This window comes from Epinephelus fuscoguttatus, linkage group LG22 (genome assembly GCF_011397635.1).
Source record: "Epinephelus fuscoguttatus linkage group LG22, E.fuscoguttatus.final_Chr_v1".
Taxonomy (NCBI): domain Eukaryota; kingdom Metazoa; phylum Chordata; class Actinopteri; order Perciformes; family Serranidae; genus Epinephelus; species Epinephelus fuscoguttatus.
In genome coordinates, this window is record NC_064773.1 from 16,194,131 (window position 1) to 16,217,595 (window position 23,465).

Consider the following 23,465-nt stretch of genomic DNA (forward strand, 5'->3'; position numbering starts at 1 on the left):
TAAAGGCTTTAAATTAATTCAAATTAAATCAGATGCACAACATCAAAGGACACAGCAACATGGTTTATGCACATTTGCGAACCGTTTGCCATTTATGTGTTGGTGACCTTCTCTGATAAATCATTATAAAACATATTTTTATCAAAATCAGACTGCCACCTCTATTAGACCGGAATCACACTAACTGGCACTTACAAACACAAACTGCTGGCATCACTCACCGGTTAGTAAAGCACTGATCACAGAGCTCATTAAATGTACAATAAACATTAACAGTGGTAACAGTTTGCTTTTTTTTTTTTTTTAATAAAAAAAAAAAAGTGCTGTTTATATAGCCTGTTTTCACAAACTTGGATTTAGTTGGTGTGCAACCTGAAGTCTGTCTCATAATGATAACAGGTTTTATGTTCTTTACTCTGTGTTCACTCCTGATAACCAGGCTGATTTGCTCTTTCATTTCACTTCATTATTTATTAAAAAGAAAGATATCTATTTGAATCACTGCAAAAAATCTGAGATGTGGGCAGTGATTCACAGGCCTGAAGCCAGGCTATGTGTGTCTAACAGTGCTATCCTGTCGCAGCAAGAGTAAAAATAACTTCAGCTTCTTAGCATTCACTCTCTAATGAATGCCATTTTCAACAGGATGGATGGAGGCTTTACTCTCAATCACTGTCCGTGGTACCAAGACACTTTATTGGTCTCAGTTGAAGACCCTCCTTGCTCCTCCTCCACCCCCATGATTAGTCTTGTAAAACTAAATCTGCTCCACTTGTGCAGCCAAGGAGCTGTGTCCCAGCTTTCTCCCACCTCTGACCTGACAAATGGTCATTTGTTATTCACATTGCTTCTAAATAAACTGAAGACAGATTGTCGAGGACAGTACAAACAGAAATGTATCAGCGCAGAGACAGACTGGAAGACGTTTGTAGAATCTGCATTGCGTGCAAAGCAGTGAGTGATAAAGTGAGTTGGCAAACGGAGGTGTTGCAGGCTTCTATCAGGTTGTTGCAGCTTTGCTTTGTCCAATATTTAGCCACAGGCTGTTAAAAGTCAGCCATTTTTCATGCTTGTGGAGTTAAACTTTACTCATTTGGGGCATAATACAATAAATAATAACATTAAATGGCATGTCAAGTGACAACAAAGTCCCATTGTTCTAGCAAAACATGAAAAAAGATTACTTTGCAAAGGCATGATTGCATGTGCTTTCTATAGTTCCCGCCTATCTTGGTTAGCCTCAGGGGATCTTGAGACTAAAACAGCAGCAAAGCATTTACAACAACAAACAAGGTTTCAGCTTTTCTGCACTTTGGATTTACATTGATAAGGATAGGATGGCGAGATAACACTAGAGTCTAGCACAGACAGACCATATCTACCCTGTCTGATAGTTGGCTAGTTTCCCAAAGGCACCTTTCTTTAAAGCAAAACAAGACCAAAAAAAAAAAACACATTTATATCTGTTAACACACTAACCAGATCAGCATCACAACTGGCCTCAGAAATCTAAAATGACTGTGTGGGGAGGGGTGAGGGGAGACGATGAGGGTAGAAAATACTCAGAATGGAATGCTTTTTGTCTGTCTGGGATGATGATGATGACAGTGAGCATTGGAGGATCTGAGCAGTTTATGAGCCACTTTAAGCTGTTTCTTAATGCGCTCCACTTCAATGCGGCTCCCCAGTAAAATAGCCTATTAAAGCTGATCATGAAGGCATGTCTGCCATCAAAATGGTCTCTTTTTTGTGGTATTTGCCTGTGAGGGAGTTTTCCCCCTTCATTAAATTGACAACAATGATTCATCCTATGCATATGCAAATAGAGAGAAATCTAAATAAAAATGCAGCAGGCGTCTTTACACTTGCATCCTGTGTCTGCATGAAGCAGACCTGGGGTTTACAAAAGGTGGGATTTGAAGCAGGGGCCTTTGCTCTCTATCCTTTAGACAGTCCAGATGTACTTGAGGGCTCAAACCAAACAGAATTCAGATTTATTTAAGACTGAGCCCCCTTCTGTGGATTAATTCTAACTTGCAATAGTGAGAAGGCAGATGCCTTGGCACGGACAGAAAGCAGATTTACAATAGCCTCAAAGGAGAAAGTGATCAACACTATACTCTAAAAACTAATGTACATTTTTCAAGGGCAGCACACAATTGTTCCAAATCCCTCTGGCACCATTTGGCTCCACTGATAGCCATAAAGAGAAAGAAAAGGGGAGGCCGAGAGACAGATGCATTGAAGTGCACGTGGCCCAACAAGGCTGGCCTAATAACAAGATTAGCCATTTTAATTTAGATTACTCGAGACTTGTTGGCATGTAGAGACGCCCGCTGTCGCTCCGACTAGTACAAAGGCATAGTGTGAACATCAAAAAGATGAGAGAGTGACATGCTGTTTTCCAGTGGCGCTTTGGTAAGCCCAACAGCTGGGGAAAATGCTTGGAGCTGACACAGCCCCCCTCTGAGGAAGACAAACGGGAAAAGGTCACTCATTTGGCACCTGATCACACACGCTTTAGGGAGGTTGCATGAAAGCAAACAAACCCAGTTATCAACTCTGCACATTAGGATACAAATCTTAGCAGCTGACATGAGGTGTAGTGGTGGTTGGTACACAGCCCCCTGAGGGTGGTTCGATGGCCAAGAGAAGAAACAAGACGGTATTCTCGGGCAACATTACATTTCAAGTGAACTTCTGTCTGTTGAAGTCCTGTACAATTCATCAGACTTTTAATTGACAAAATTCACACAAAAAACACTTTTGCCTTCTCAGCAGAAAGTACAGGGACTTAAGGCCCAGACGCATCAAACCGACATCAAAGAACAAGTCGCGATAAAGGCCGACTGTTTCGTCGCCTCATGTTGCCTGTGTCTTAGCCAAAAAGTTGCACTTGAGCAGACTGCAAAGACCACAACCAAAGGTCAACTGCACAAATGTTCTGCACCTACACGAGAGGAAATAACTCTCTATATAAGCAGGCGGCAGTAGTCTGTATTCGTCATTCAAAAAGGGAAACCAGAAGAGCAAGAGGACAGATTCAAAACACTATTTAGCCAGTTAGCACATTAACAAAACAACCCGATGTTGAAAAAACAAAAGATATATACCGTGCGCTGGCAAACAACAGCACTAACAATTACAGACCATTTCTGCTAAAGAGCTCAGTGGCTAAAAACATAATCTTACCAAATACTTTTTTTTCAAACTTTAACTGCCAAAAATCTTAGCCTAACTGCCAATCAGAGTGATTTCATTCACTGACGGGTTCCGCCATCTCAGACGCCCAACTAGTGCCATCCATAGACTGGAAATAAAGATGGACGACATGACAGCGCCCCCAAAGTGAGGCCAAAACACCTAAATTGTCCCCTGGTAGCTGGCTGCAGTACAGGTCATAAGGCGCCCTGCCTTTTACAACAAATGGGACAAGGGCCAAACTAAAAAATCGAAGTACACATCAAATAAATATTTCCCAAAGACGGTTTTTGTCATTTTAGGTAGCTCTTGTCCCACTACATACATGTTCATTTTTCTTTAAAGTTTGGTTTTAACTAGTTATTTGATGCTATAAAAAGAGGGTTTTACGTCATGATTGCCAGCTGTCTGTGCCAATCGGTGGGCACCTATTCAATGGCGGTGCTTGGGACTGGTCGGACAGGTATATGGGCGGGAACTTGATACTGTGCAGACTGACTGGCGCCACATGACATCACCAGCCCAAGATGGCAGCGGCCGTATCCAGGATATTTTGGCTTCATTTCTGTACAATGGGAGGAAGTGAATATGCCTCGTCCATCTTTATATATAGTCTGAGGTTATGGACACCTCAAAACTAGGGTGACAGACGCTCTCCAACAGCCTAACATGGACCAACGGCTGATTGTCGACTTGGTGTGTCATGGCTTTATACGGTTTGTCTGGAATGAAAAATTACTCTGAGAATAAGCATCTGAAAATCACACACAAAATCGTAAGGATTCAAACTAATCGTAAGAACCTGTTATTTCTTTCGACAGCATATCCATAGCCATATCTACAAGTCAGTTACCAGATCAGTTATCAGATTCTGTGAGCCTACACGTACATGCTAACATGTCACTGCCTATTCTAACATTTTGCACTCACAGATGTATATGAGTTTCATGCATTTACATGTCTCATGCTCATGAGGGTAGAATGAGGAAATCCCACGGTGATGATCAATCTAACATGACCTTAGGCCTTGTCATAACATTGTCACACTATCCAACCAACACAGGGGCCACTGTCCATGAGTAATAAAAACTGACACCATCTCAATTTCTCCAATTACACACACACAGACACACACCACCTCTGGCAGTGCAGTAGCAACATTAATACCACATTACAACTGCTTTTCGGAGACATTATGAATAAGCAGTGATTCACAGCAGCTGCATTCATTACGCAAACATGATTAAAGTGGCAGACCCCTCGGGCGTCCGGGGGCCTAATGATCCCACTCTGCCTTTTGTTATTCACGTTGGCTGAGGGCACGCCACTAAGCAGCAGCCCTGGGTGTCTGCTTGCGCCGAATGAGGCCTCATTAATAACAGGCCATTCACAAACCTTGCGTTCATACTCAGCACCCGGCCATGGTAAATGAAAGAGACGGAGCCCCCCGGATGCCCCGGTCTACCTCTAGCGCAGATGGGTCTGCTCGCTCTCCTGCATGATGATGCTGATGTCCACTTGTGTGTGTGACAAGCTGACATATGTTACCGGGCATTCATCGCTGGCTGTTAAATTGCCCTCTTTGGATGCTCTATTCAGTCCCATCGGCACACTCTCCCTCCAGAGACTGGCAATGTACATATTTACATAATGCTCTAATGCAATAAAACAAATGAATACAGTCCTGGCTGTGTACTGGGAGGGGGGTGGGTCATTTCTGTGCTGCAGCTGCATATTCAATGATTGTGATGATGATGATCTTTAAACGACATAATGCAGACATTAGTTTTGTATATAGTGGAGCATCAAAACAAACCTGCATCAACCACTGCAATAACTGCGTGAAGCTCTTAAACAGATCTACTGTCTAACTCCCTTCCATGTAGTTTATGAGATTCAGACACAAGGTAAAACAAGATCAGGCAGAATATGTGCCTTCATATTGTTACCTAATATTCACAGTATGATTCTGTTAACTTCAGGTAAATATTCTCATTCACATCCCAGCTCTCCAATGTAGTCCTTAATCACAGGGATACACTGAACATGCTTTGCTGTGTTACTCTTCCATCATCCCTTTGAGGTCCAGTTTGTATAATTTAGGGACATCTATTGCCAGAAATAGTATGTAATAATCAGAAATAAGTTTTCAATAGTTTGTAATTACCTGAATATAAAAATTGATACGGAGCGGGTCCTCTACCACGAACTCCGCCAACAAGAGCCAATACAGACAAATCAAACACTGGCTCTAAATAGGGCCATCGCATTTTCACGATAGTCACCCTTAGTTCTCCTCCACACTTGCCAAATGGGAAAAGTTCCAGTTTTGCAGCTTCACCACTAGATGCCACTAAATCCTCCACACTGGACCCTTAAAAGGGCCAAAGCCTACTGACAAAAGACAGATACAAAGTGGGTGAATACATTTTAATATGGGTTCCATCCAGAATCTCCCAAAACTGTAAAAGATCACCTATTATGTTGTACCAGTATTTGGTAGTAAAGCACTACTAGTAATGTGTGGAATATTACTTTTCTCAGTAACGAGTAGTTTAATGAATTACCCCCCCCCAATCCAATGATCATTCACATCCCCAGATTAATTTTTGTAACTGTCTCCACTGCAAAACACAACCTCAAAATGCCTGAATCACCTACTACCAATGACAATGTAAAGCTCATGGATATACACCCCACTAAAGGTGAGCCCTCTGCGGCCATGGCGGATGGCTGTAGCCCCTACCCAAATTGAATTTACATTGTGCACAGCTACAGGCTACAACCAACAAAAAGCTAACAAAGCTTGTGGCTTGAAATGTGGTGGATGAAATTTTGCCTATCTCCCCGAATGATTCTCCGTCTGTCAGGCAGATCGTTTGGAAAACTGTAGTCACAGACAACAGAAATCCCAGCAGGTAAGAAAAGTCATTTGCAAGCTATGTAGCCTTAGCTGTGCTCAACGGATATTACCCTGACATTCACACAGAGACACATAGGAAGTCTGAATTTTGAGGAGAAAGAACGTAATTACTAATTGTGTGGGTGTAACAGAAAAGTAATATAACCAGTAGTGTTACAAATTACTGTTGGCAGGGAGTAATAAGTAACGTATTGGTATTATTTTTTTGAGAAATCAGTAATAAACTACATTTAAGGCCAACACTGGCTACAATACCTATGCAGAACTGAGCTATTTGGACAAAAACTATACAACAACCAAATGAATTTCTGACACTGATAGAAATACAGCAGATATGAAAACCGACATCAGAATTGGAGTGACCTGACTAATTATCAAATCTGTAGCAGAATATACAATAGTAATCCCACAAAATAATTACAATAAATAAACAAATTGCCCATTTCTAATAACTATACAATCACAACTCTTGCTACATGGTAAAACTTAAATATGACTGTATAGATTCAACCTCTGGTACACATACTGCCACAATATGCATTTTCATGTCCGTTCAAACTTCCTGCGCTGGATATACCTCCTGTGCTCTTTCTGCCCATCAGATAGATTCTGGATAACCCCTGCTGCTGACCATGCACTAAATTATTCAGTTGAAAATAAGTCCACATTAAAAATGCATTGACTCGCAAGAGTAAGACACTGTAGAACAAACTCTAGTGCTAAACATGTCAAGGTTTTATCATCTGCATTGCTATTTTGATCAGGTGCTTCCGGAACACAGGTGACAGCAAAATTTACAGTGCATCAAATTATTTGGTCAGACAACAAGCATAAAGTGAAAAGAGAACAGGTGACGTACCAGGACACACAACGTATCTACAAATGATGATTATTGCACCATGAATCTGCTGTACAAATGATATACAGATGCAAATACAAGTGTGTATTCAAACATCTATAAACACAAGAGGCTGGGAAATGAAAACATTTAGTGTATTTTTGCAACATAATATTTAACACAATAATTTTCACAACAGAAAGCTATCACACCAGTAACCTTTAAAGTGTTGTTAGTCTGCACGGGCTAATGAGACACATTCTCACACACACAGATGCACAACACACCCGTATGTCTGCACCAAAGCAAACTGACTAGCCAATACTGTCAACTCTCCAAACCCCTATCTGCCTTACAGGTAGGACTGGGGGATAAAACAATCTTGATGTCACATCACAGTAAATCCCTTCTTAATAATGAAGGTTTGCATTTGATATTGACTTTGATGGCTGGTTTACATAATCCAGCCAATTAAGCTGCAGGTTGTACAATGCTGCCATCTTGGCATCTGTTTGCTGGCATACACACAACACACAAGTGCCATGACTGGTATGAAAAAGAAAGAATAAACAACCAGCAGTGGTGGGTAGAGTACTGCAAATCTATACTCAAGTAAAAGTATAATTACTCCCAAAAATCAATGTACAACTTTGTGTACAACTTACTGGAATGTGCTTGTGGAGGTTAAAAGAGGAGTCTTTAAAAGCAAAGATCTCAAGAGGCACAGCAAGCACTTCAACATATAATTGTTTTTTAGATTTTGGTATAAAAAGTGTGGCGAGATGTGGCCAGGTATTGCTAGAAGCTGCCTCTTGTTCTGGGTTTTGCTCTGTCATCATTGCATCGTAGTCAAAAGACAGGTGGTGTTTCTTTTTCTCCCAGCCAGCTGGCAACTTGGCATCTACAGTCGAGGAGCTCCTCGCACACGTCCCCATCCTACACTCAATCCCCACATTTAGAGCAGGTACGCTGTAATGGAGGTATGAATGGGCAGTGCAGCAAAGAGAAAAAAAAGTAGACTACTGGCTCAAAAATAGCTCAAGTAAAGAGGAGAATACTTTTCTACTCGTGTATTACTTGTAACATGTTAAGACCCATCCCTGAAAACTAGCAGAACTAAAAAGATTAATGCAAATCATCCTGAACTCCAATCTTATTTGCACAAAAGGGTCAAATATCAATTATGCTCAAGTGTTGATATCCTAAAAGAAATGAGACTCAGACAAGGACGATGTGCAAAATATGCCGTCTGCAGTGCAAACCAAGATGAGAAAGATAACAAATCTCTAGTGTCATCAGAGAAGCTAGAATGACTGAGTAGAAATCCTATGAATTATTTTAAGTGTTGATAAGGCTGCAGTGTTCAACATGCTTGTATAAGTGGTTCTTCAATTAGAATACTTTTTTCTTACACATTCAACACGTTTTTTTGTCTATACATATCAATAACCATTTTTAAATAGAGATCGCACTACTAGAAAGTCCCTTTATTATGCCGCCTTTACTTTTTTACATACGGCGGCATAATGCTGCCCCAGTGTGTGGTTTTAGATAGCATGCTAGCATCCCATAATCGTCAACTGTGATACATAACATGGACGTCATGCCATCTGGACAATTACTGGACACTACTAAAATAATTACATAAAATATGTACATGAAATAATTTTATGTAATGTATTTTATTACATGTTTTGTTAACAATATGGCATCACCATCGCAACATATTTTCATGCATGTTTAGCTTTACCATCCTGCCCTTAGGTTGGACTGTTTTGTTTTTTCCATGCCGACAAGAAGGTGTTTTCCATCTGCAATTTGCCTGATTCCATGTAAACGCAGCATGAGAAGCTCCAAGACCTCGCTGTCTTCCCAGTTTGCAGACATTTTCGGCAGCTGTTCTTCTTTGAGTTAGCTGCTAACTGCTGTCAGCTGCTTTTTAAAAATCACACACACAGCACGTCAAAACGTAAAACCCGTCCCCTCAACGGTTACGTCCTGCCGGTTGTCCCTCTCCCACAGATGTCACAGAAGGGGGATAACATGCAGCAAAGGGCCACAGGCTGGACTCAAACTTGGGCCGCTGCGGCAACAGCCTTGTACATGGGGCACCTGTTCTACCACTTAAGGCCAAAACACACTGGCGGCGTCATATGACGGCAGCGTCATTGACGTGAGTCAAGTGCCGCCCCCAACACACACAAAAAGCAATGCGCTGCGGGGCATCAACCGGATTTCTATTGCACACTCCAGTCCACGGGAGCTGGGAAGTACAAAATAGCGCTTTTTCAAGGGCAGCAACGCTGGAAAAATAGGACAATAGCGTAAAGTACTGTGGCGCGGCACGTCAACGCTCATTGAGCCGCTGCCGGTGTGGGTTTGTAAATAGAAAATAATGGGGGCGGCTGTTTTGACACGCGTCGTACGGCGCCGGTGTGTTTTGGCCTTAAGCCACCGACGATTGTAACTTTTATAAAGAACAGCAAGGTGGAATATTCGGCAAGACATTCCTGCCTTTAACAGGCAGTGCAAAGGGGCTGATGGCAACTACTACAAAAAAGTGGCAAATATGCCACTACAAAAATACAAAAATTCACATGATTATCACAAATATACCAAAAAAAAAGTTGCTGCAAGTACATGACTGCACATCAGTAGGGATCAGCATGTATCATTTTGAAGATAAAGGTGCTACAGAGACACATTGTTCAAACCATATCTGAAGGTTGCTGACAGGACCAGACTCTGACTTTGCTGACTCTGTACCTTCAGGCCTCCCATGGACCTGTGGGGGTGGGCAGAGGGGGGCTCAGCAGCTTATTAAGCCAGGTTTAATGGCCTTGACCCTGGCCCACAACCCGAAGAAGAGTCCTGGAGGAAGAAAGGTCAAAGTTCGTATAATATTAGAGAGCAAGAGGAACTCAGGGGTGTGGGATGTTTGGCACGGTTCCACCTTTGCATCGACTAGAAAGCGGACGGAATTCTGTTAACCGAGACTTTCCCAAGTTTTTCTCCTTGAAAATGTGCTTAAGCTGCACTCAAAGCCAGCCAAGTTTGAAAGTACCACATTCAGTGACCTTAGCCCACAGCTAAAGCCAATTACAGTTTTATTTGTTTTGAAAGATTTTTGCTTTTAGAAGACTCAAAGAAGTTGAAAGTGAGACGAGTGACAAAAAGGTTCTTGGCCAGATTCGAACCCAGACCATGAGCTTATGTTACACGCACTTAAGACTACTTGACACCTAGGCAGCTCTAAATTATATATTTTAGATGAGGGCACATTAATGTACTCCACTTAGCCTATATTACTGTCACTGAATTTGACATTCAAGAAATGTGGGTACATTTACATTTTAATAACTGCAAACTGTTAGACACTTTTCTGCATGCTGCTTTTATCATTGGAAATCTTTCGCAATTCATTTGTGCCAGTATCGATTTATTGATTCCTGCGCACTGTATCAAGCAGGTTCCTGAGCAAGACTATATAATCACATTTAATCTACACTATAAATTGTTTTCATAAGGGACTGGGATTCATAAAGAGATCTCGCCCTTCCTGATCTATTCCCCAGCTGACTTTCTGCTTCCTTCAATATTTTCCTCTCCATCCATCTCTCCCCTCCACTTGCTCCTCTCTCACGCTGAAATTCTTCTATTCTCACTCACTCTGCAATCACAGTCCCCACCTTTCCTTCTCTCCTCTTCAGAGGCGTTACGGATGGCTGGAACGGAGAGTACAAGCAAAGCAATAAGGCCTGTTGTGAAACGGCCATGAGATCAATGGGGGTTTTAAGGAGGCAGAACACGTAGCCACAGCTGGTCAATTAGAGAAAGGACAGCACACACACATATACACACAGTGAAAGTGGCTGGCCTTTAAAAACAGAGTTACTTTTCGCCTCCCGTCAGCTCTTTTTCTCCAGCTTCAAATGGATCAGCATCAGGGAATCTTGGCTGAGATAATGCCACTGGTTGTGGTGTGAAGCAGATTTGACTGTAAGGACAAATAGCTCGGGAGACGCCGTAAACACAAGAAAGACTACTTTGATGGCAAAAGTTGTCCTGTCAAGTAAGTGTGGAGTAAAGTGCTAAACTGCATGGAAACATGGTGAGATACGACATGTGGACCATACACGTGATCCTGGAGAATCTAACGACGCTTTATGGTGATGTTCTACTCTGCAGTCCCTGTTACTGAATTAACACTGGAAAAAAACACCTCAAACTCAGAGGAGTCAGAACATAATGAAGCTCATTAAATCCAAGAGAAAACACTGTGCCATTAAGTATGTCAGAGTGAGTCACCGGCATCAAAATATGCATTTCTTCCAAGCATTTAACCATGGGTTAAAACAGGTGAATCTATTACTGTTTTGTATTACAGCTTGACAAGAATTAAGGTCATGGTGTTAGTGCACAGTTTGTAACTAATAGAATTTCATGCTGAGTATTTATTGCGTAAATGGAATTTCAACTAGGCTTACCAGGCTCCTGCAGCGAGTGAAAAATCTTAATGGTTGGGTTGGAAATGTAATGACGAAGCTTAGGAGATTTGTGATTATGCAGATGTGATGCCAGTGTACACAACTACCACCTGCAATATGGTTAAAGACAGTTTCAGTTGGAAGCAGACTGCTCCTGTTAGGGCTGCAACTAACTCTATCTAACTCCTATTTTCAACGCAGAATGATTTGGCAATTATTTTCTCGATTAACTGATTAGTTGTTTTGGCTAAAAAATGTCACAAAATGGTGAAAAAAGCTCAAAATGATGTCCTCAAATGTATTGTTTTGTCCACAACCCAAAGATATTTAGTTTACTCTCATAGAAAAGCAACTAAACCTGGAAATATTCACATTTAAAAAGCAGGGATCAGAGAATTTTCACTTTTTCCTTCAAATATTACTCAAACTGATGAACTGATGATCAAATTAGTTGGCGATTAATTTCTTAGTTGACAATTAATCAATAAATCATTGCAGCTAAGAGCACTGGTCACTCTGCCCAATTTTAAAGCCCTCACAAGTCCAAGGGTGAATGAGCCACTTGATACATTATGCATAAGTATTTTATATTTTGTAATGTTAATGTGTATCTTCTATGGGGGGGGGGGGTTTGTGGTTATTTTTGTTTGTCTGAAACTCTTTTATGCTGTTGTCTTGGCCAGGTCTGTCTTAAAAAAGAGACTGTTGATGCCAGCGGTACTTAGGTGGGGGAAAATTGATACAGCATAGTATCGTAATTTTTTGCGTGGCAATACTTACGATACCAAGTACTGACTTTTTTTGTTACATAAATGATTATTGCAAATATAAATTAAACTTTGAATGGACTACTTGAATAAAAAAAATCTATTGCAACAATTTTCAGTCAACTAGATACAGCTGAGATATGATGCTGAGTATTGGCCTGAAAAGTTTTTCTGCATAACATTATGATGTCACAGTGAAGTTGACCTTTGACCTTTTGGGTACAAAATGTCAGCACTTCATCATTTTATCCTATGAAACATTTGTGTCAAATGCTGTCATTATTAGCATATGAATTCTTGAGTAATTGCCAAAAATATGTTTTGTAAGGTCACAGAGACCTTGACCTATGACCTTCGACAACCAAAACTCCCTCAAGGCCTTCTTGAGATGTTGCGTTTACGAGAATGAGATGGACACAAGGTCATAGTGACCTGGACCTTTGACCTATGACCACGATAATCAAATCAGTTCATCCTGGAGTCCAAGTGGACATTTATGCTACATTTGAAGATTTTGAATTAAATTTGAATTCCCTCAAAGTGTTCTTGAGATATCGTTCACAAGAATGGTAGATACAACCTGAAAACATAATGCCTTCTGCCACTGCTACTGCCAGCGTGGAGACATAAAACAATTGAGGTGAGATGGACAGATTGAAAACTTTATCTTATTAGATTACACATATGTTACATATGGGACACAATTTTTGGCTGCAAAAAGATGATCAGAATCAGAATCAGAATATCTTTATTGTTATTGCACAAGTACAAGGAAATTGAGGTAGAGCTCTCAGATTCAGTGCTATTTAAAGGATACTAAAGACAAACAACAAATGAGAACAAACAAGATAACCAACAGGCACAATATAAGTTAAATAAATACAAAACAAACAGTTTAAAACTATAAAGTAAAAAAAAAAAAGCTATGCTGCTTAGTATACAACTATACTATGTAAAGCTGTACACTCACACACTCACACACACACACACACACACACACGATAGATATTGCACATGATAAATATTGAACAACAGGATTTATTGCACCACCCAGCAGAAAATGCCAGAATTAAATGTTCAAGTTATTTCAGGTTTGTGCATAGTTGAGTGCGATAACAGCTCTGGGGTAGAAGCTGTTTTTCAGTCTATTGGTTTTTGATTTGATTGTCCTGTAACGTCTCCCTGAGGGTAACAGTTCAAACAGACGGTGACCAGGGTAGGAAGGGCCTTTGAGGATGCTTTGGGCTCTCCTGTGGCAGTGGGTGTTGTAAATGTCCTCCAGAGAAGGAAGAGGGCATCCAGTGAGTTTCTGGGCGGTGTTGATGACCCTCTGGAGCGCTTTCCTCTCATCAGCAGTGCAGCTGGCGTACCACAGCGTGATGCCGTAGCTCAGCACTGACTGGATGGAGCAGTTGTAGAATGACACCAACAGTCTCTCTGTCAAGTTGTTTTCCCTGAGGATCCTCAGGAAGTACAGTCTCTGTTGAGCCTTTTTCAGAAGTGCAGTAGTGTTTGGGCGGCAGTAGCTCAGTCCATAGGGACTTGGGTTGGGAACCGGAGGGCCCGCCGGTTAAAGTCCCTGTCTGGACCAAATATAGAGTGTGGACTGGTGGCTGGAGAGGTGCCAGTTCACCTCCTGGGCACTGCCGAGATGCTTGCTTGAGCAAGGCACCGAACCCCGCAACTGCTTGGGGCGCCTGACCAAGGCAGCCCCCTCACTCTGACATCTCTCCACTTTGTGCATGTATAGGTCCTGTTTGTGCATGTGTGTGTCTTTCGGATCTGTGTGTTAATGACAACGGAGTGAAAAAATTGAATTTCCCCTCAGGGGGATTAATAAAGTATATAAAAATTAAAAAAAATTGGATTGGATGAATGTCCAGTTTATTTCTCCTGAAATCCACAATCAACTCTTTGGTCTCTGAGGTGTTAAGGATCAGGTTGTTTTCTGCACACCATACTGACAACCACTGGACCTCCTCCCTGTATGCAGTCTCATCTCCTCCTGAGATGAGTCCCACCACGGTCGTGTCATCTGCAAACTTAATGATGGCATTGCTTGAGTGGGTGGGGGTGCAGTCGTGGGTGTAGAGAGTGTAGAGTATAAATAAAATGCAATTACGGCTTCAATTAATGAATTATATATATTGTATTGTTACTCAAGTATCGTCATAGTATCTTATCATGGAGCCTCTGGTGATTCCCACCACTACTAGTTCCATCCCCACCTCTTCTTTGCTATCCAAAAGAGTTTCTGGCTAGTCAGGGTTTAACCATAAAACACCATCATCTAGTAATCTGACCATGTCACTGCTGCAACTCAGCACACAACAGAGAGTGAGGCCTGAAGATAAACTCTCACATCTTCTTGTGTATATTTTATCTCCAGTTGTCCGTCCTTGCAGTTGAAATGTCACCTTTCTTGAGAGCTAGTAGTTACTTTTACAAGGCGTCTTGCTAGGCCTAGCCTCACAACACTAGCTCACAATTTCTGCTGTGCTCATGATGTTCAACCTTGCAGTAAAAAACTGAGCTTGCAAGATGTACAGCAGCCTGGCTTTACGAGGCTATACTCCCCTGTTTGGCAGGTGTTTAATGAGCATTCATGGCACAACACAAGCCGACAGGGGCCCAATTATCTTGGTCACAACAATCAGCATGTGTGAAGAGACATCAAAGTACACCTGCGACATATCTTTTTACATCAAAGTATGCACTTTGATGACAATGATATTTTCCCTTTCATAATTCTCAATTGTCCTTCTTCTTGTATTTCATTTTCTCCTATTCTCCACGGCACAGCTCTCAACCTGGATGTCCACAATACCTTATGCTAATGCTGAATATTGTAATAATGAGTCTATAAACAGGTTCATTACCTACACTGCATTTCCAATTAGGCATGGGAACACATCGTGAAGGGGGAAAGAAACAGACACTTGACAGAGAGACAGCTCACTGATAGCTGTTTCATTCTGTCTTCCCTTTACAATTTCTGCTTGTTTTTCCCGTCAACCTGTTTTTCTTGTCCTTTATTATCTTCCTCTCTGCACTCCTGTTTCTATTGACAACAGGCTGTGCTTGGAGAATAAAAGCAAAACCTTGACTTGATTATCTGTAATGAAAACACTGCTCTCCCGCCTTTCTTCCCAACTCACATACAGTGGTGAACTCACTCTCTTTCAAATTCTTGCATTTACTCTGTTTTGAAGCATTGTGCTCAAAAAACACCGCTGATAGTGAAAGGACAGATAACACTTTACAAGACACGATAGAGGGAGAGTGGAGGAGAGCGACAGAGCAGATGGTTAGAGTGAGATTGAAACATGGAAAAACATGCATCTTGCAACAGGTAAACACCGAAAACTAGAGCCACAATATGGAATCAGTACCAAGTGACTCATTGGTTTTCACGTGTGTGAGTTACTTTAAATGCTCTCCATCTATTCACATCCCCATACAACTGAATGGTAAATTACAGAGCCGTAACACGAGAATTACCAATCTAATATCTGGTCAAACTGAAAAAGAAAAAAAAAAACATTCATCACTGATGACATCTTTCACCAAACCCTCCAGGGAGTTGGATTGCTGTTTCAAGGAATGCTGCAGCGGCTTCATCTGAGCCACCCAATGACAGGAGGGCTGTGAAGTTGTGTGATCACCTGGAAACCCCTGGCTGCGACATCAAAGCAGGTGATTGATGTTGTATCAAGGCATTCACACCTACTCACATAAAATTTCTCACGCTTTAATTTGTCAATCCAACCACTGCTCCCATTCACCGACAGAGTCTTTGTGCTCTCTTAGAAATGCTTATCTGGTCTTTGTAGGATATGAGATAATTAGTAAAGCCTAAAACATAAAATACAAACATCCAGACTATGATACCAAGTTGATGAATTGAGTATTGGTGACTATATATGTAGCCACTTTCAACTTCAACACTATCATCAAGTTTCCTGACAAAACAGCTGTGGTGGACCTGATCACAGAAAGGCCAACCTGAAAGAAGTAGAGGAGCTGACTCACTGGTGTCAAGACAACAACCTACTCCTGACTTTGAGATGAAGCAGGAAAGGAACTACGCCCCTTTAATATCAATGGGTTCTCAGACAGCTTCAAGTATCTTGGCGTCCACATCACCGAAGGCCTGACCTGGGCTCTGCATACTGACTCAGTGGTGAGAAGAGCAAGGCAGAGACTGTTGACCTTTGACGCCTGAGGAAATTCTGGGTATCCCCTCAAACAGTACGGAATTTCTACTCCTAAACCATCTGCAGCATCCTGACTGACATCACAGCCTGGTACCTAAATGGCACCAAACAGGACTGCAAGAACCAACAAAGCGTGCTTTGTTGATCTGAACATACAATAAGCGCTGCTCTAACCCGCCTAAAGGATGTTTACACCAGGCGCCGCAAGAATAAGACCAGAAGAATCATTAAAGATCCAAGCCACTCAGATAATGGCCTTTGCTCCCCGTTGAGGTCAGGAATAAGGTACCAGTTACACCAAGCCAGCACTGAGAGGCTCAGGAAGAGCTTCTACCCTCAGGCCACAAGGATCCCAAATGAAGATCGTGCCTCAGGGCTGGGACACATGCCGCATCTTCTACTGCCTGGGCAACGAGAGGTCAGGCATTGGGTGCTACTCTTGTGCCTACTCTCTGCCAGCTTTCAAGGGCGGGGCAGGTTGTGCCAAGCGTTGCTAAGCAACCACAACCATCATCGCATCATATCCTATGTACCAGAAAGGCCGAGTACGTAACTGGTCTTCTTCTAGGTGTTGTTTTTCAAGTGTGTATTAAAACGTCCCCTTCATATTTACCATGAACTGATATTCTCTGAATAGTGGAAAGATGCCTGTTGGCTGTGATTGGCTGTTACTCATCACTTGACATGTGCTGCACGTTGCTTCATTTCAAAAGCGCAGACATCGTGCCCTGAAAATGGGCACTTGAGAACACTTGCACGCCACGACAGTGTCGCTCTCACTTTTGAGTGAGACATATATTGAAAACAATGGATTTCAAGGCACAAAAAACACAGTATGTTTACAGGTCCTAAGACTGCGCCCCCCCCCCTTCCAAAATCATACACATATATTCATTATTACAGTCTTTTTCTCAAATGCACAAATCTAAGCAACTGACGGTATTATATTTCACTGTTATTGTATCTTTTATTATTTACTGTGACGAATAAATTGATTGATATATCAATCAATATGCAAAAAAATTCTAAAAATGAAAAGAAATCACATTAACAGTCTTTGCTCAAGACAGTACTTTGAGACCACTCCATCATGGCATAGTCTGTGCAGCTGACTTGGTAAAGTAACCCATCACAGGAGCCCATTTGAGCAAATAATTTGAGGTACAGCATTATTACAAACTTTGGTGTCAGTCCTAAAAACCCAGTAGTGATCAGGCTCTAAAATCGTTGGGCATACACAAAATTCTACAAAGTGCGCTCAGCCCTTTCGGCAGGGTCAAATTTGATTTCTTGCATTTCCAATTTTAAGTGAAGCAATGAAAAACAGCCTTAATGGTATTACAGTCCATACTGAGCACTGTAAAGTCAAAGAAAGCTGTACTGTTGTTGCAATGTTATTCTCATATAGTACAATACCACAATGTATTTTGTACTTTCAAGGTTACACTAGATAAATCCTTTCATTTATTCATTGCTTACACAAAATAAATTTATTTTCTGCAAGTGGAAGTAAATTCAACTCCAAAATACACCCCTAAACTCGATATAATCCACAGAAAGATAACATAGCATAGATCTTGGATTAATTTTGCTCCCGGATACTAGATGGAAGTAATCTCTGAACGTTCTCAGAGTGAAATATGAATGAATGTGTCATATCATTCAGTGGGCATGACTCTGCAGAGCAGCAATAAAGTTTCGACAGCACTTTAGTTTTGGCTCGATGCATAGTGCTACAGTGCCCCCTGCTGATCATGCAGAATACTTCACCTGTTAGACCCAACGTATGAATCCTGGAAAGTCCAACAACCCTGGGGAGAGGAATATATTTGATAATCAAGGAAATTTACTTCATCAGTATTCTTTGTGCTCCTTGATCACTCAATTGATCCAAGGCAGGTTCACATTACCAAAGGAGCACTGAGTGTGCCAGTTACTGTTAACACCCACACTTTGACTCTAAGCTGTTGCACCCTGGTGGCTAGAGATCTAAACACTTACTAGTTTCGATCGTGTCTGGCTAAAATGATATGGACAAAGAGGTTAAAGCATTAAACTGAGCACTCACTCCCACATGCACCACTGTTGAGGTGCTTTTAAGCAAGGCAGGTACCCAACAATTACTACCATGTAACTCACTGGAGGCCATCAGCACAGTAACATTGCTGTGGTCATCATGAGATGGAAAAACAACATGCATAAATGCAAAGGCCATGTGACTTTCTGACATGCAGAAACTTTTTAAAAGTGACTGAAGGTGTTACGAAAAACATTAAGGGCTTAAAATGAACTGGGAACCCAAGAGACTACATACAGATGGAATAACAAACTTAAGACCTGTTTTTAAATTAATGTAGCACAGGGCAACACCTGCAGCTCCAAATGGTACCAACTCTTTTTTTACTAAAGTTTGAACTTTGAAATTCAGAATATACGTGATGAGACATCTGTAAACTGTACACAGTATGCTTGTGTTTACCAACCCAGCTGGTCTATACTGCTTAATACTTAGGGGACTGAGAAAGCAAAAGATTTAGCTTAATATCTGTATATCCATCACTGCTTATTTTTCTGTTAAATTTCAACTCGTTCAGGGTAAAGAAGTAATGCAACGCCGGAACTTTACTTCAACAAATACAATAAACTTATGTGATCAATCAAATCAAACCAAATCAACTTTATTTATATGGCACTTTTCATACAACAGTAACACAAAGTGCCTCACAGAAGTTAAAAACAACAAAGATCCAAACAGAAAACAAAAAGAAAAGAGAAAACCAAACCCTCCCACCCAACAAAAAGCTATTTAGCTCATAAAATTGAGTTAGTAGCTAGGTAAGAATGATCTAAAAAGACAATATTATAGACAAGAAGTGGAGCTGTGGAGTAGCAAGAGGTGGATCTGACGAAGAACCTGAGGACAACACCATGGTAGCGACTTGTCAACCACAAAGTAGCCACAACCTATAGCATGGCCTGCTTTATCATTTGTTTTACTCTAAATGAGACCATCATGCTGTATTAAAGAAGACTTCAAACTAATGATTGACACCATAAACTCAATAGGAAAATGTTTACTGAGGTATTGAATTGAGTGAGAAGAAGGGTCTGTTTCTCATGGGCTTGTATACAATCAGACTTCTTACAACCAGTGGAGTCGCCCCCTGCTGGCCATTAGAAAGAATGCACAATTGAAGCACTTCCACATTGGCTTCGCTTACCTGACCCAGAGATAACCCCGTGAGTTTAAGGAAAGATGATTACTTCTTTGCATTTTGTGAGTTAGATGATCAATCTTGTATTTTACCTAAAATATTATCTAGTTGCAGCTAAGCCACAAGACAGACTTTGGTACCATGGCGATGTTATTTACAGTAGGTACAGGAAAACTAAAGATTCACTTCCTTTCCCCATCCCCTCCACCTTCTACTTCTCTTCTTCTACTGCTCTTGTCTTGACCTCTCTCCAAGGCTTGCGACCGTCCACACAATTACCTTCAATTATCCTCACTTCCACATCACCAATTACATCCGTTATTGATTCCACACCCCCCGGCTGTGAGCCTTATCTATACCCAACCACAGTCCATGGAAGAGAAAGCAGAATAGGACCAAATAATAGGACCTTGGTTCATTAACACTCGCCAGCTTTTCACTCGATCTACATCACACCATCACCTGCCTAACAGAAATGCTTTTCCACTGCAGTGCCCTTGAGAAATAAATCAAATGAATGCAAAATCAGCACCTTGTAAGTAGGTACAACTTTGCAAAGATGAACTGCAGACCAGAGTGCAAGCTAGTTACCGATGCATTTAATCCTTAAATGGTCACAAGAGTCAGAAAGCCAAATATAAAGGCAGGACGAAAAAAATAACCAAAGACAGCTCAACAAATTCATTGTAAACTCTCAAGATGGTTCCATATGCAACAGTGTAAAGTATACCCATCTGTTTCTGACCATAGTTTGTTGAACATGTAGGATTAGGAGACACTGATACTGTACTGATATTGTAGCAACCTGTCTGCAGATGTTGAAAGCAAAGACAGAGGCATTACAGTGAGATGGTGTAGTGTGAAGGTCAGTTACACAGTATGGGAGCTGTAAAATGTGGAGTCAAACTCTGCGTCTCTCCTGCCAGATTTTTGAATATGATACTGGTTGACATTTAGTGAGGCACAAACATAAGCTGCTGTCACCACACACTAATGTAAAACATCCATCATCTTGAATGCATGCCAGGGCACCTGCGGAGAGCCGCATCAATGATGCCTCACTGCCATCTCCTGTTACAACAAACTTGAGAGGCTGAGTTCCAAGTAGTGATTTGTGATGCAACGCTGCCCCCCTGAGGTGTGTGTCAAGTTGTGTATGCTGGTCTCTGATGTGCCGCAGGAGCATTAAAACTTCTAAGACGGTTTATACTACAGTCAGAATACAATACAAAGTAAAGGTATAAAATCATCAGACACTTACCTTTTTCTTCCTTCAGCTGGCTTTCCCATGAAGTGGTCACCTTGTAGCATCACCATCAGTCTCACCTGATGTCCTTATACCTGTTTGGAGTACAAAGTGGGTGAGGTTTATACCATCAAGGTAGTCCAGTAAACTTTTAAGTTATAATGTTGCCACCAATACAGACCAAAATGGCCCATGTCATGGATCATTTTAGTCCTTCATTTATACTGAAACACAGACACATTATCTTCAAGTGCTGTTAGAAATTATAGAGTAACAATTAAGTAGTAATGAGACTGGAGACTTTTACCTTCCAAATTTCTTTGACATCCCTTTCACCTGTAGCAGCTGCTTTGGATCTCAAGCATGTTGAGCTATAAAAGAAAATAAGGGCCCCTTAAAAAAACAGTCTGGTCAACTTTCATGATTGTCTCTGTAAGATTACTATCATAATATACACTCAGTGGCCACTTTATTAGGTTCACCTAGATAATACAACAGTCCTGCAATAAACCCTATCTTTGTTAAGGTTATAATTTCTAAACTGTTTGACAGAGGTGTTTAACTTCCTGAGCATTTTGGAGGCTGGAGGTGTTTCTATTATTTTGCCCACCTCATTAATTTCAATGAGAGTAGGCTAAATCAGTAGTTCCCTACCTTTATTGTGTCAAGGACCCCTAAATTGACATTAGGTTGCTGAGTCCCATATGATAAGATTTTGCTTCAGGGACCTCCATGTGAAGAGATTTTTCTTGTTATGCTTAACACCTAAATCAACTAGCGCTGCAAAAAGATGCACATTAATAAATGAATAGAAAATCCATTAGCATCTATTTAGATAAGAGTATTTGTTTTTTACTCTTTCTTTTGCAAAAAAAGAAGCCAAAAAGAAAGACGCCCAACATTTGCTGGTTTCAATTCTTCTTAAATGTTAGATTTTTATGCATTTCTTTTTCATACTGTATAATAATCTTAATTGCTTTGGAGTTTTGGACTGTTAGTCTAATAAAACATGCCATTTGAATATATCACTTTAAGCCCTGGGAAACTACTCAATCAATTAATCAAGAACACAAAGGGCACACTAATCAATGATGAAAGTAATCATTAGTAGCCCTTTGATAAACAACTAAGGAGGTAACCATAGTACACAGTTGAGAGTATGCAAACAACAATAACAGAGAGCCCAGGGGGATTACACAAAGATATCATAACACATACAGATATCAAGGAGCGGCCTTCATGTAGTGTTCAACATCCTTCAGAAAAACATCAATATGAAGTTTATTATTGCCAAACTTACATTTATGGATAAAATGCTTTGCCAGAATCATTACCAAATGAATTATTAAAAAGTTTTATCTTCTTTTTAGGATACTTGAGGAAACCAAACACCACATTGTCCCATAATAATGTAAAGTCTTTAGAGATATGGTCCATGATAAATCTGCAACAGTCCTTCCACAATTTCTTGGTGTGAGAACAATGCCAAAAAAGGTGTAAAACAGTGTCAGATCAATATTTATAAATAATTGTTAAGGACACCTCCATAACCTGATTCACAATCAGGTATTTGTGAGGAAGCTGTTAAACTTATGATCAGAATAGTCACTTTTATAACTCTTACTCACATTGGGTTCATTCTTTGGTGAATAACGAGGTAAAAATACTATATTCCCCATTTTCCTGGGAACCCCTGGATCTCCTTCAAGGATCCCTGAGGATCCCCAGACCCCTGGTTGAGTACCATTGAGCTAAATAAGCTAAATTGCAGAACCACATCTCTGTATAAAATGCAGTATAACACACTGCAGCTTCCAAAATGACCACAAAGTCTCTTTAAAACATTTTCAAAAACATACTAAACATTAAAAGCCCAATAAAGGCAAGATTTAGTGCGGGCCTGTTGCACCGAGTTAGCTTTAGCTAGCTCGATGTAGCTAGCAGTGCTACATGTTGGCTCCTTACACATTCTATCTGGAGGAGTCTAGCTAGGTCCCATTAGAGGGACTGTGAAACTGTTGTTCAGATTTAACGTTAAATAATCTAAGGTTATTAAATGTGTCACTGCTGAATAATGTTTTTAAATATAAATTATACTAACCTCTTGGGGGGGAGCGACAGGTTCATGTAGTGAGTATCCCAGTATGCCTGAGTGCGACAGGTGTTGCTAATTGGACAAAAAGTTACCGTTAATTTGGGAGAGTTCATGTTGGTCAGCAGTCAGTTGCTCTCTTCTGTGACGTTTTCACAGAGTAATATGAATTGTTTTTAACACTTATGACACATAACTGATCCCAACTGTTGTTTCTGATGTTTTAACGTGTTTGTCGCCTGTCAAGAGACCAAACTTTACAGAGCAACCTAACGGCGCTTCATTTGAGTTCAGTGTCTCAGTAGAAAGGGGCGTGGTATGGCAGGTCTTACGTGGCGTTCAAGGACTGTCGAAAATTATAGCAACGACATGTACTGCACGTCTGTCCACCCTGTGAGAGTGATCCCACCTCTGTTTCTCTTTCTACGGTTTCTTCAGTTGTTTCCCATTCATTTTTATTTATTTATTTTTATTTTAAC

General features: G+C 40.9%; 1 long non-coding RNA gene across 1 annotated transcript in view; it reads right to left on the reverse strand.

Moving 5' to 3' along the window:
• LOC125882796 (uncharacterized) overlaps positions 1 to 23,202 on the reverse strand; it is a 156,969-nt gene extending 133,767 nt beyond the window's left edge. The window contains exons 1-3 of the long non-coding RNA XR_007448413.1: positions 22,996 to 23,202; positions 21,202 to 21,265; positions 20,910 to 20,989 (exon numbers count right to left, since the gene is read on the reverse strand). This is a non-coding gene — a long non-coding RNA (uncharacterized LOC125882796). The remainder of the gene's footprint in view (positions 1 to 20,909; positions 20,990 to 21,201; positions 21,266 to 22,995) is intronic.
• Between the last annotated feature and the right edge of the window lie 263 nt (positions 23,203 to 23,465).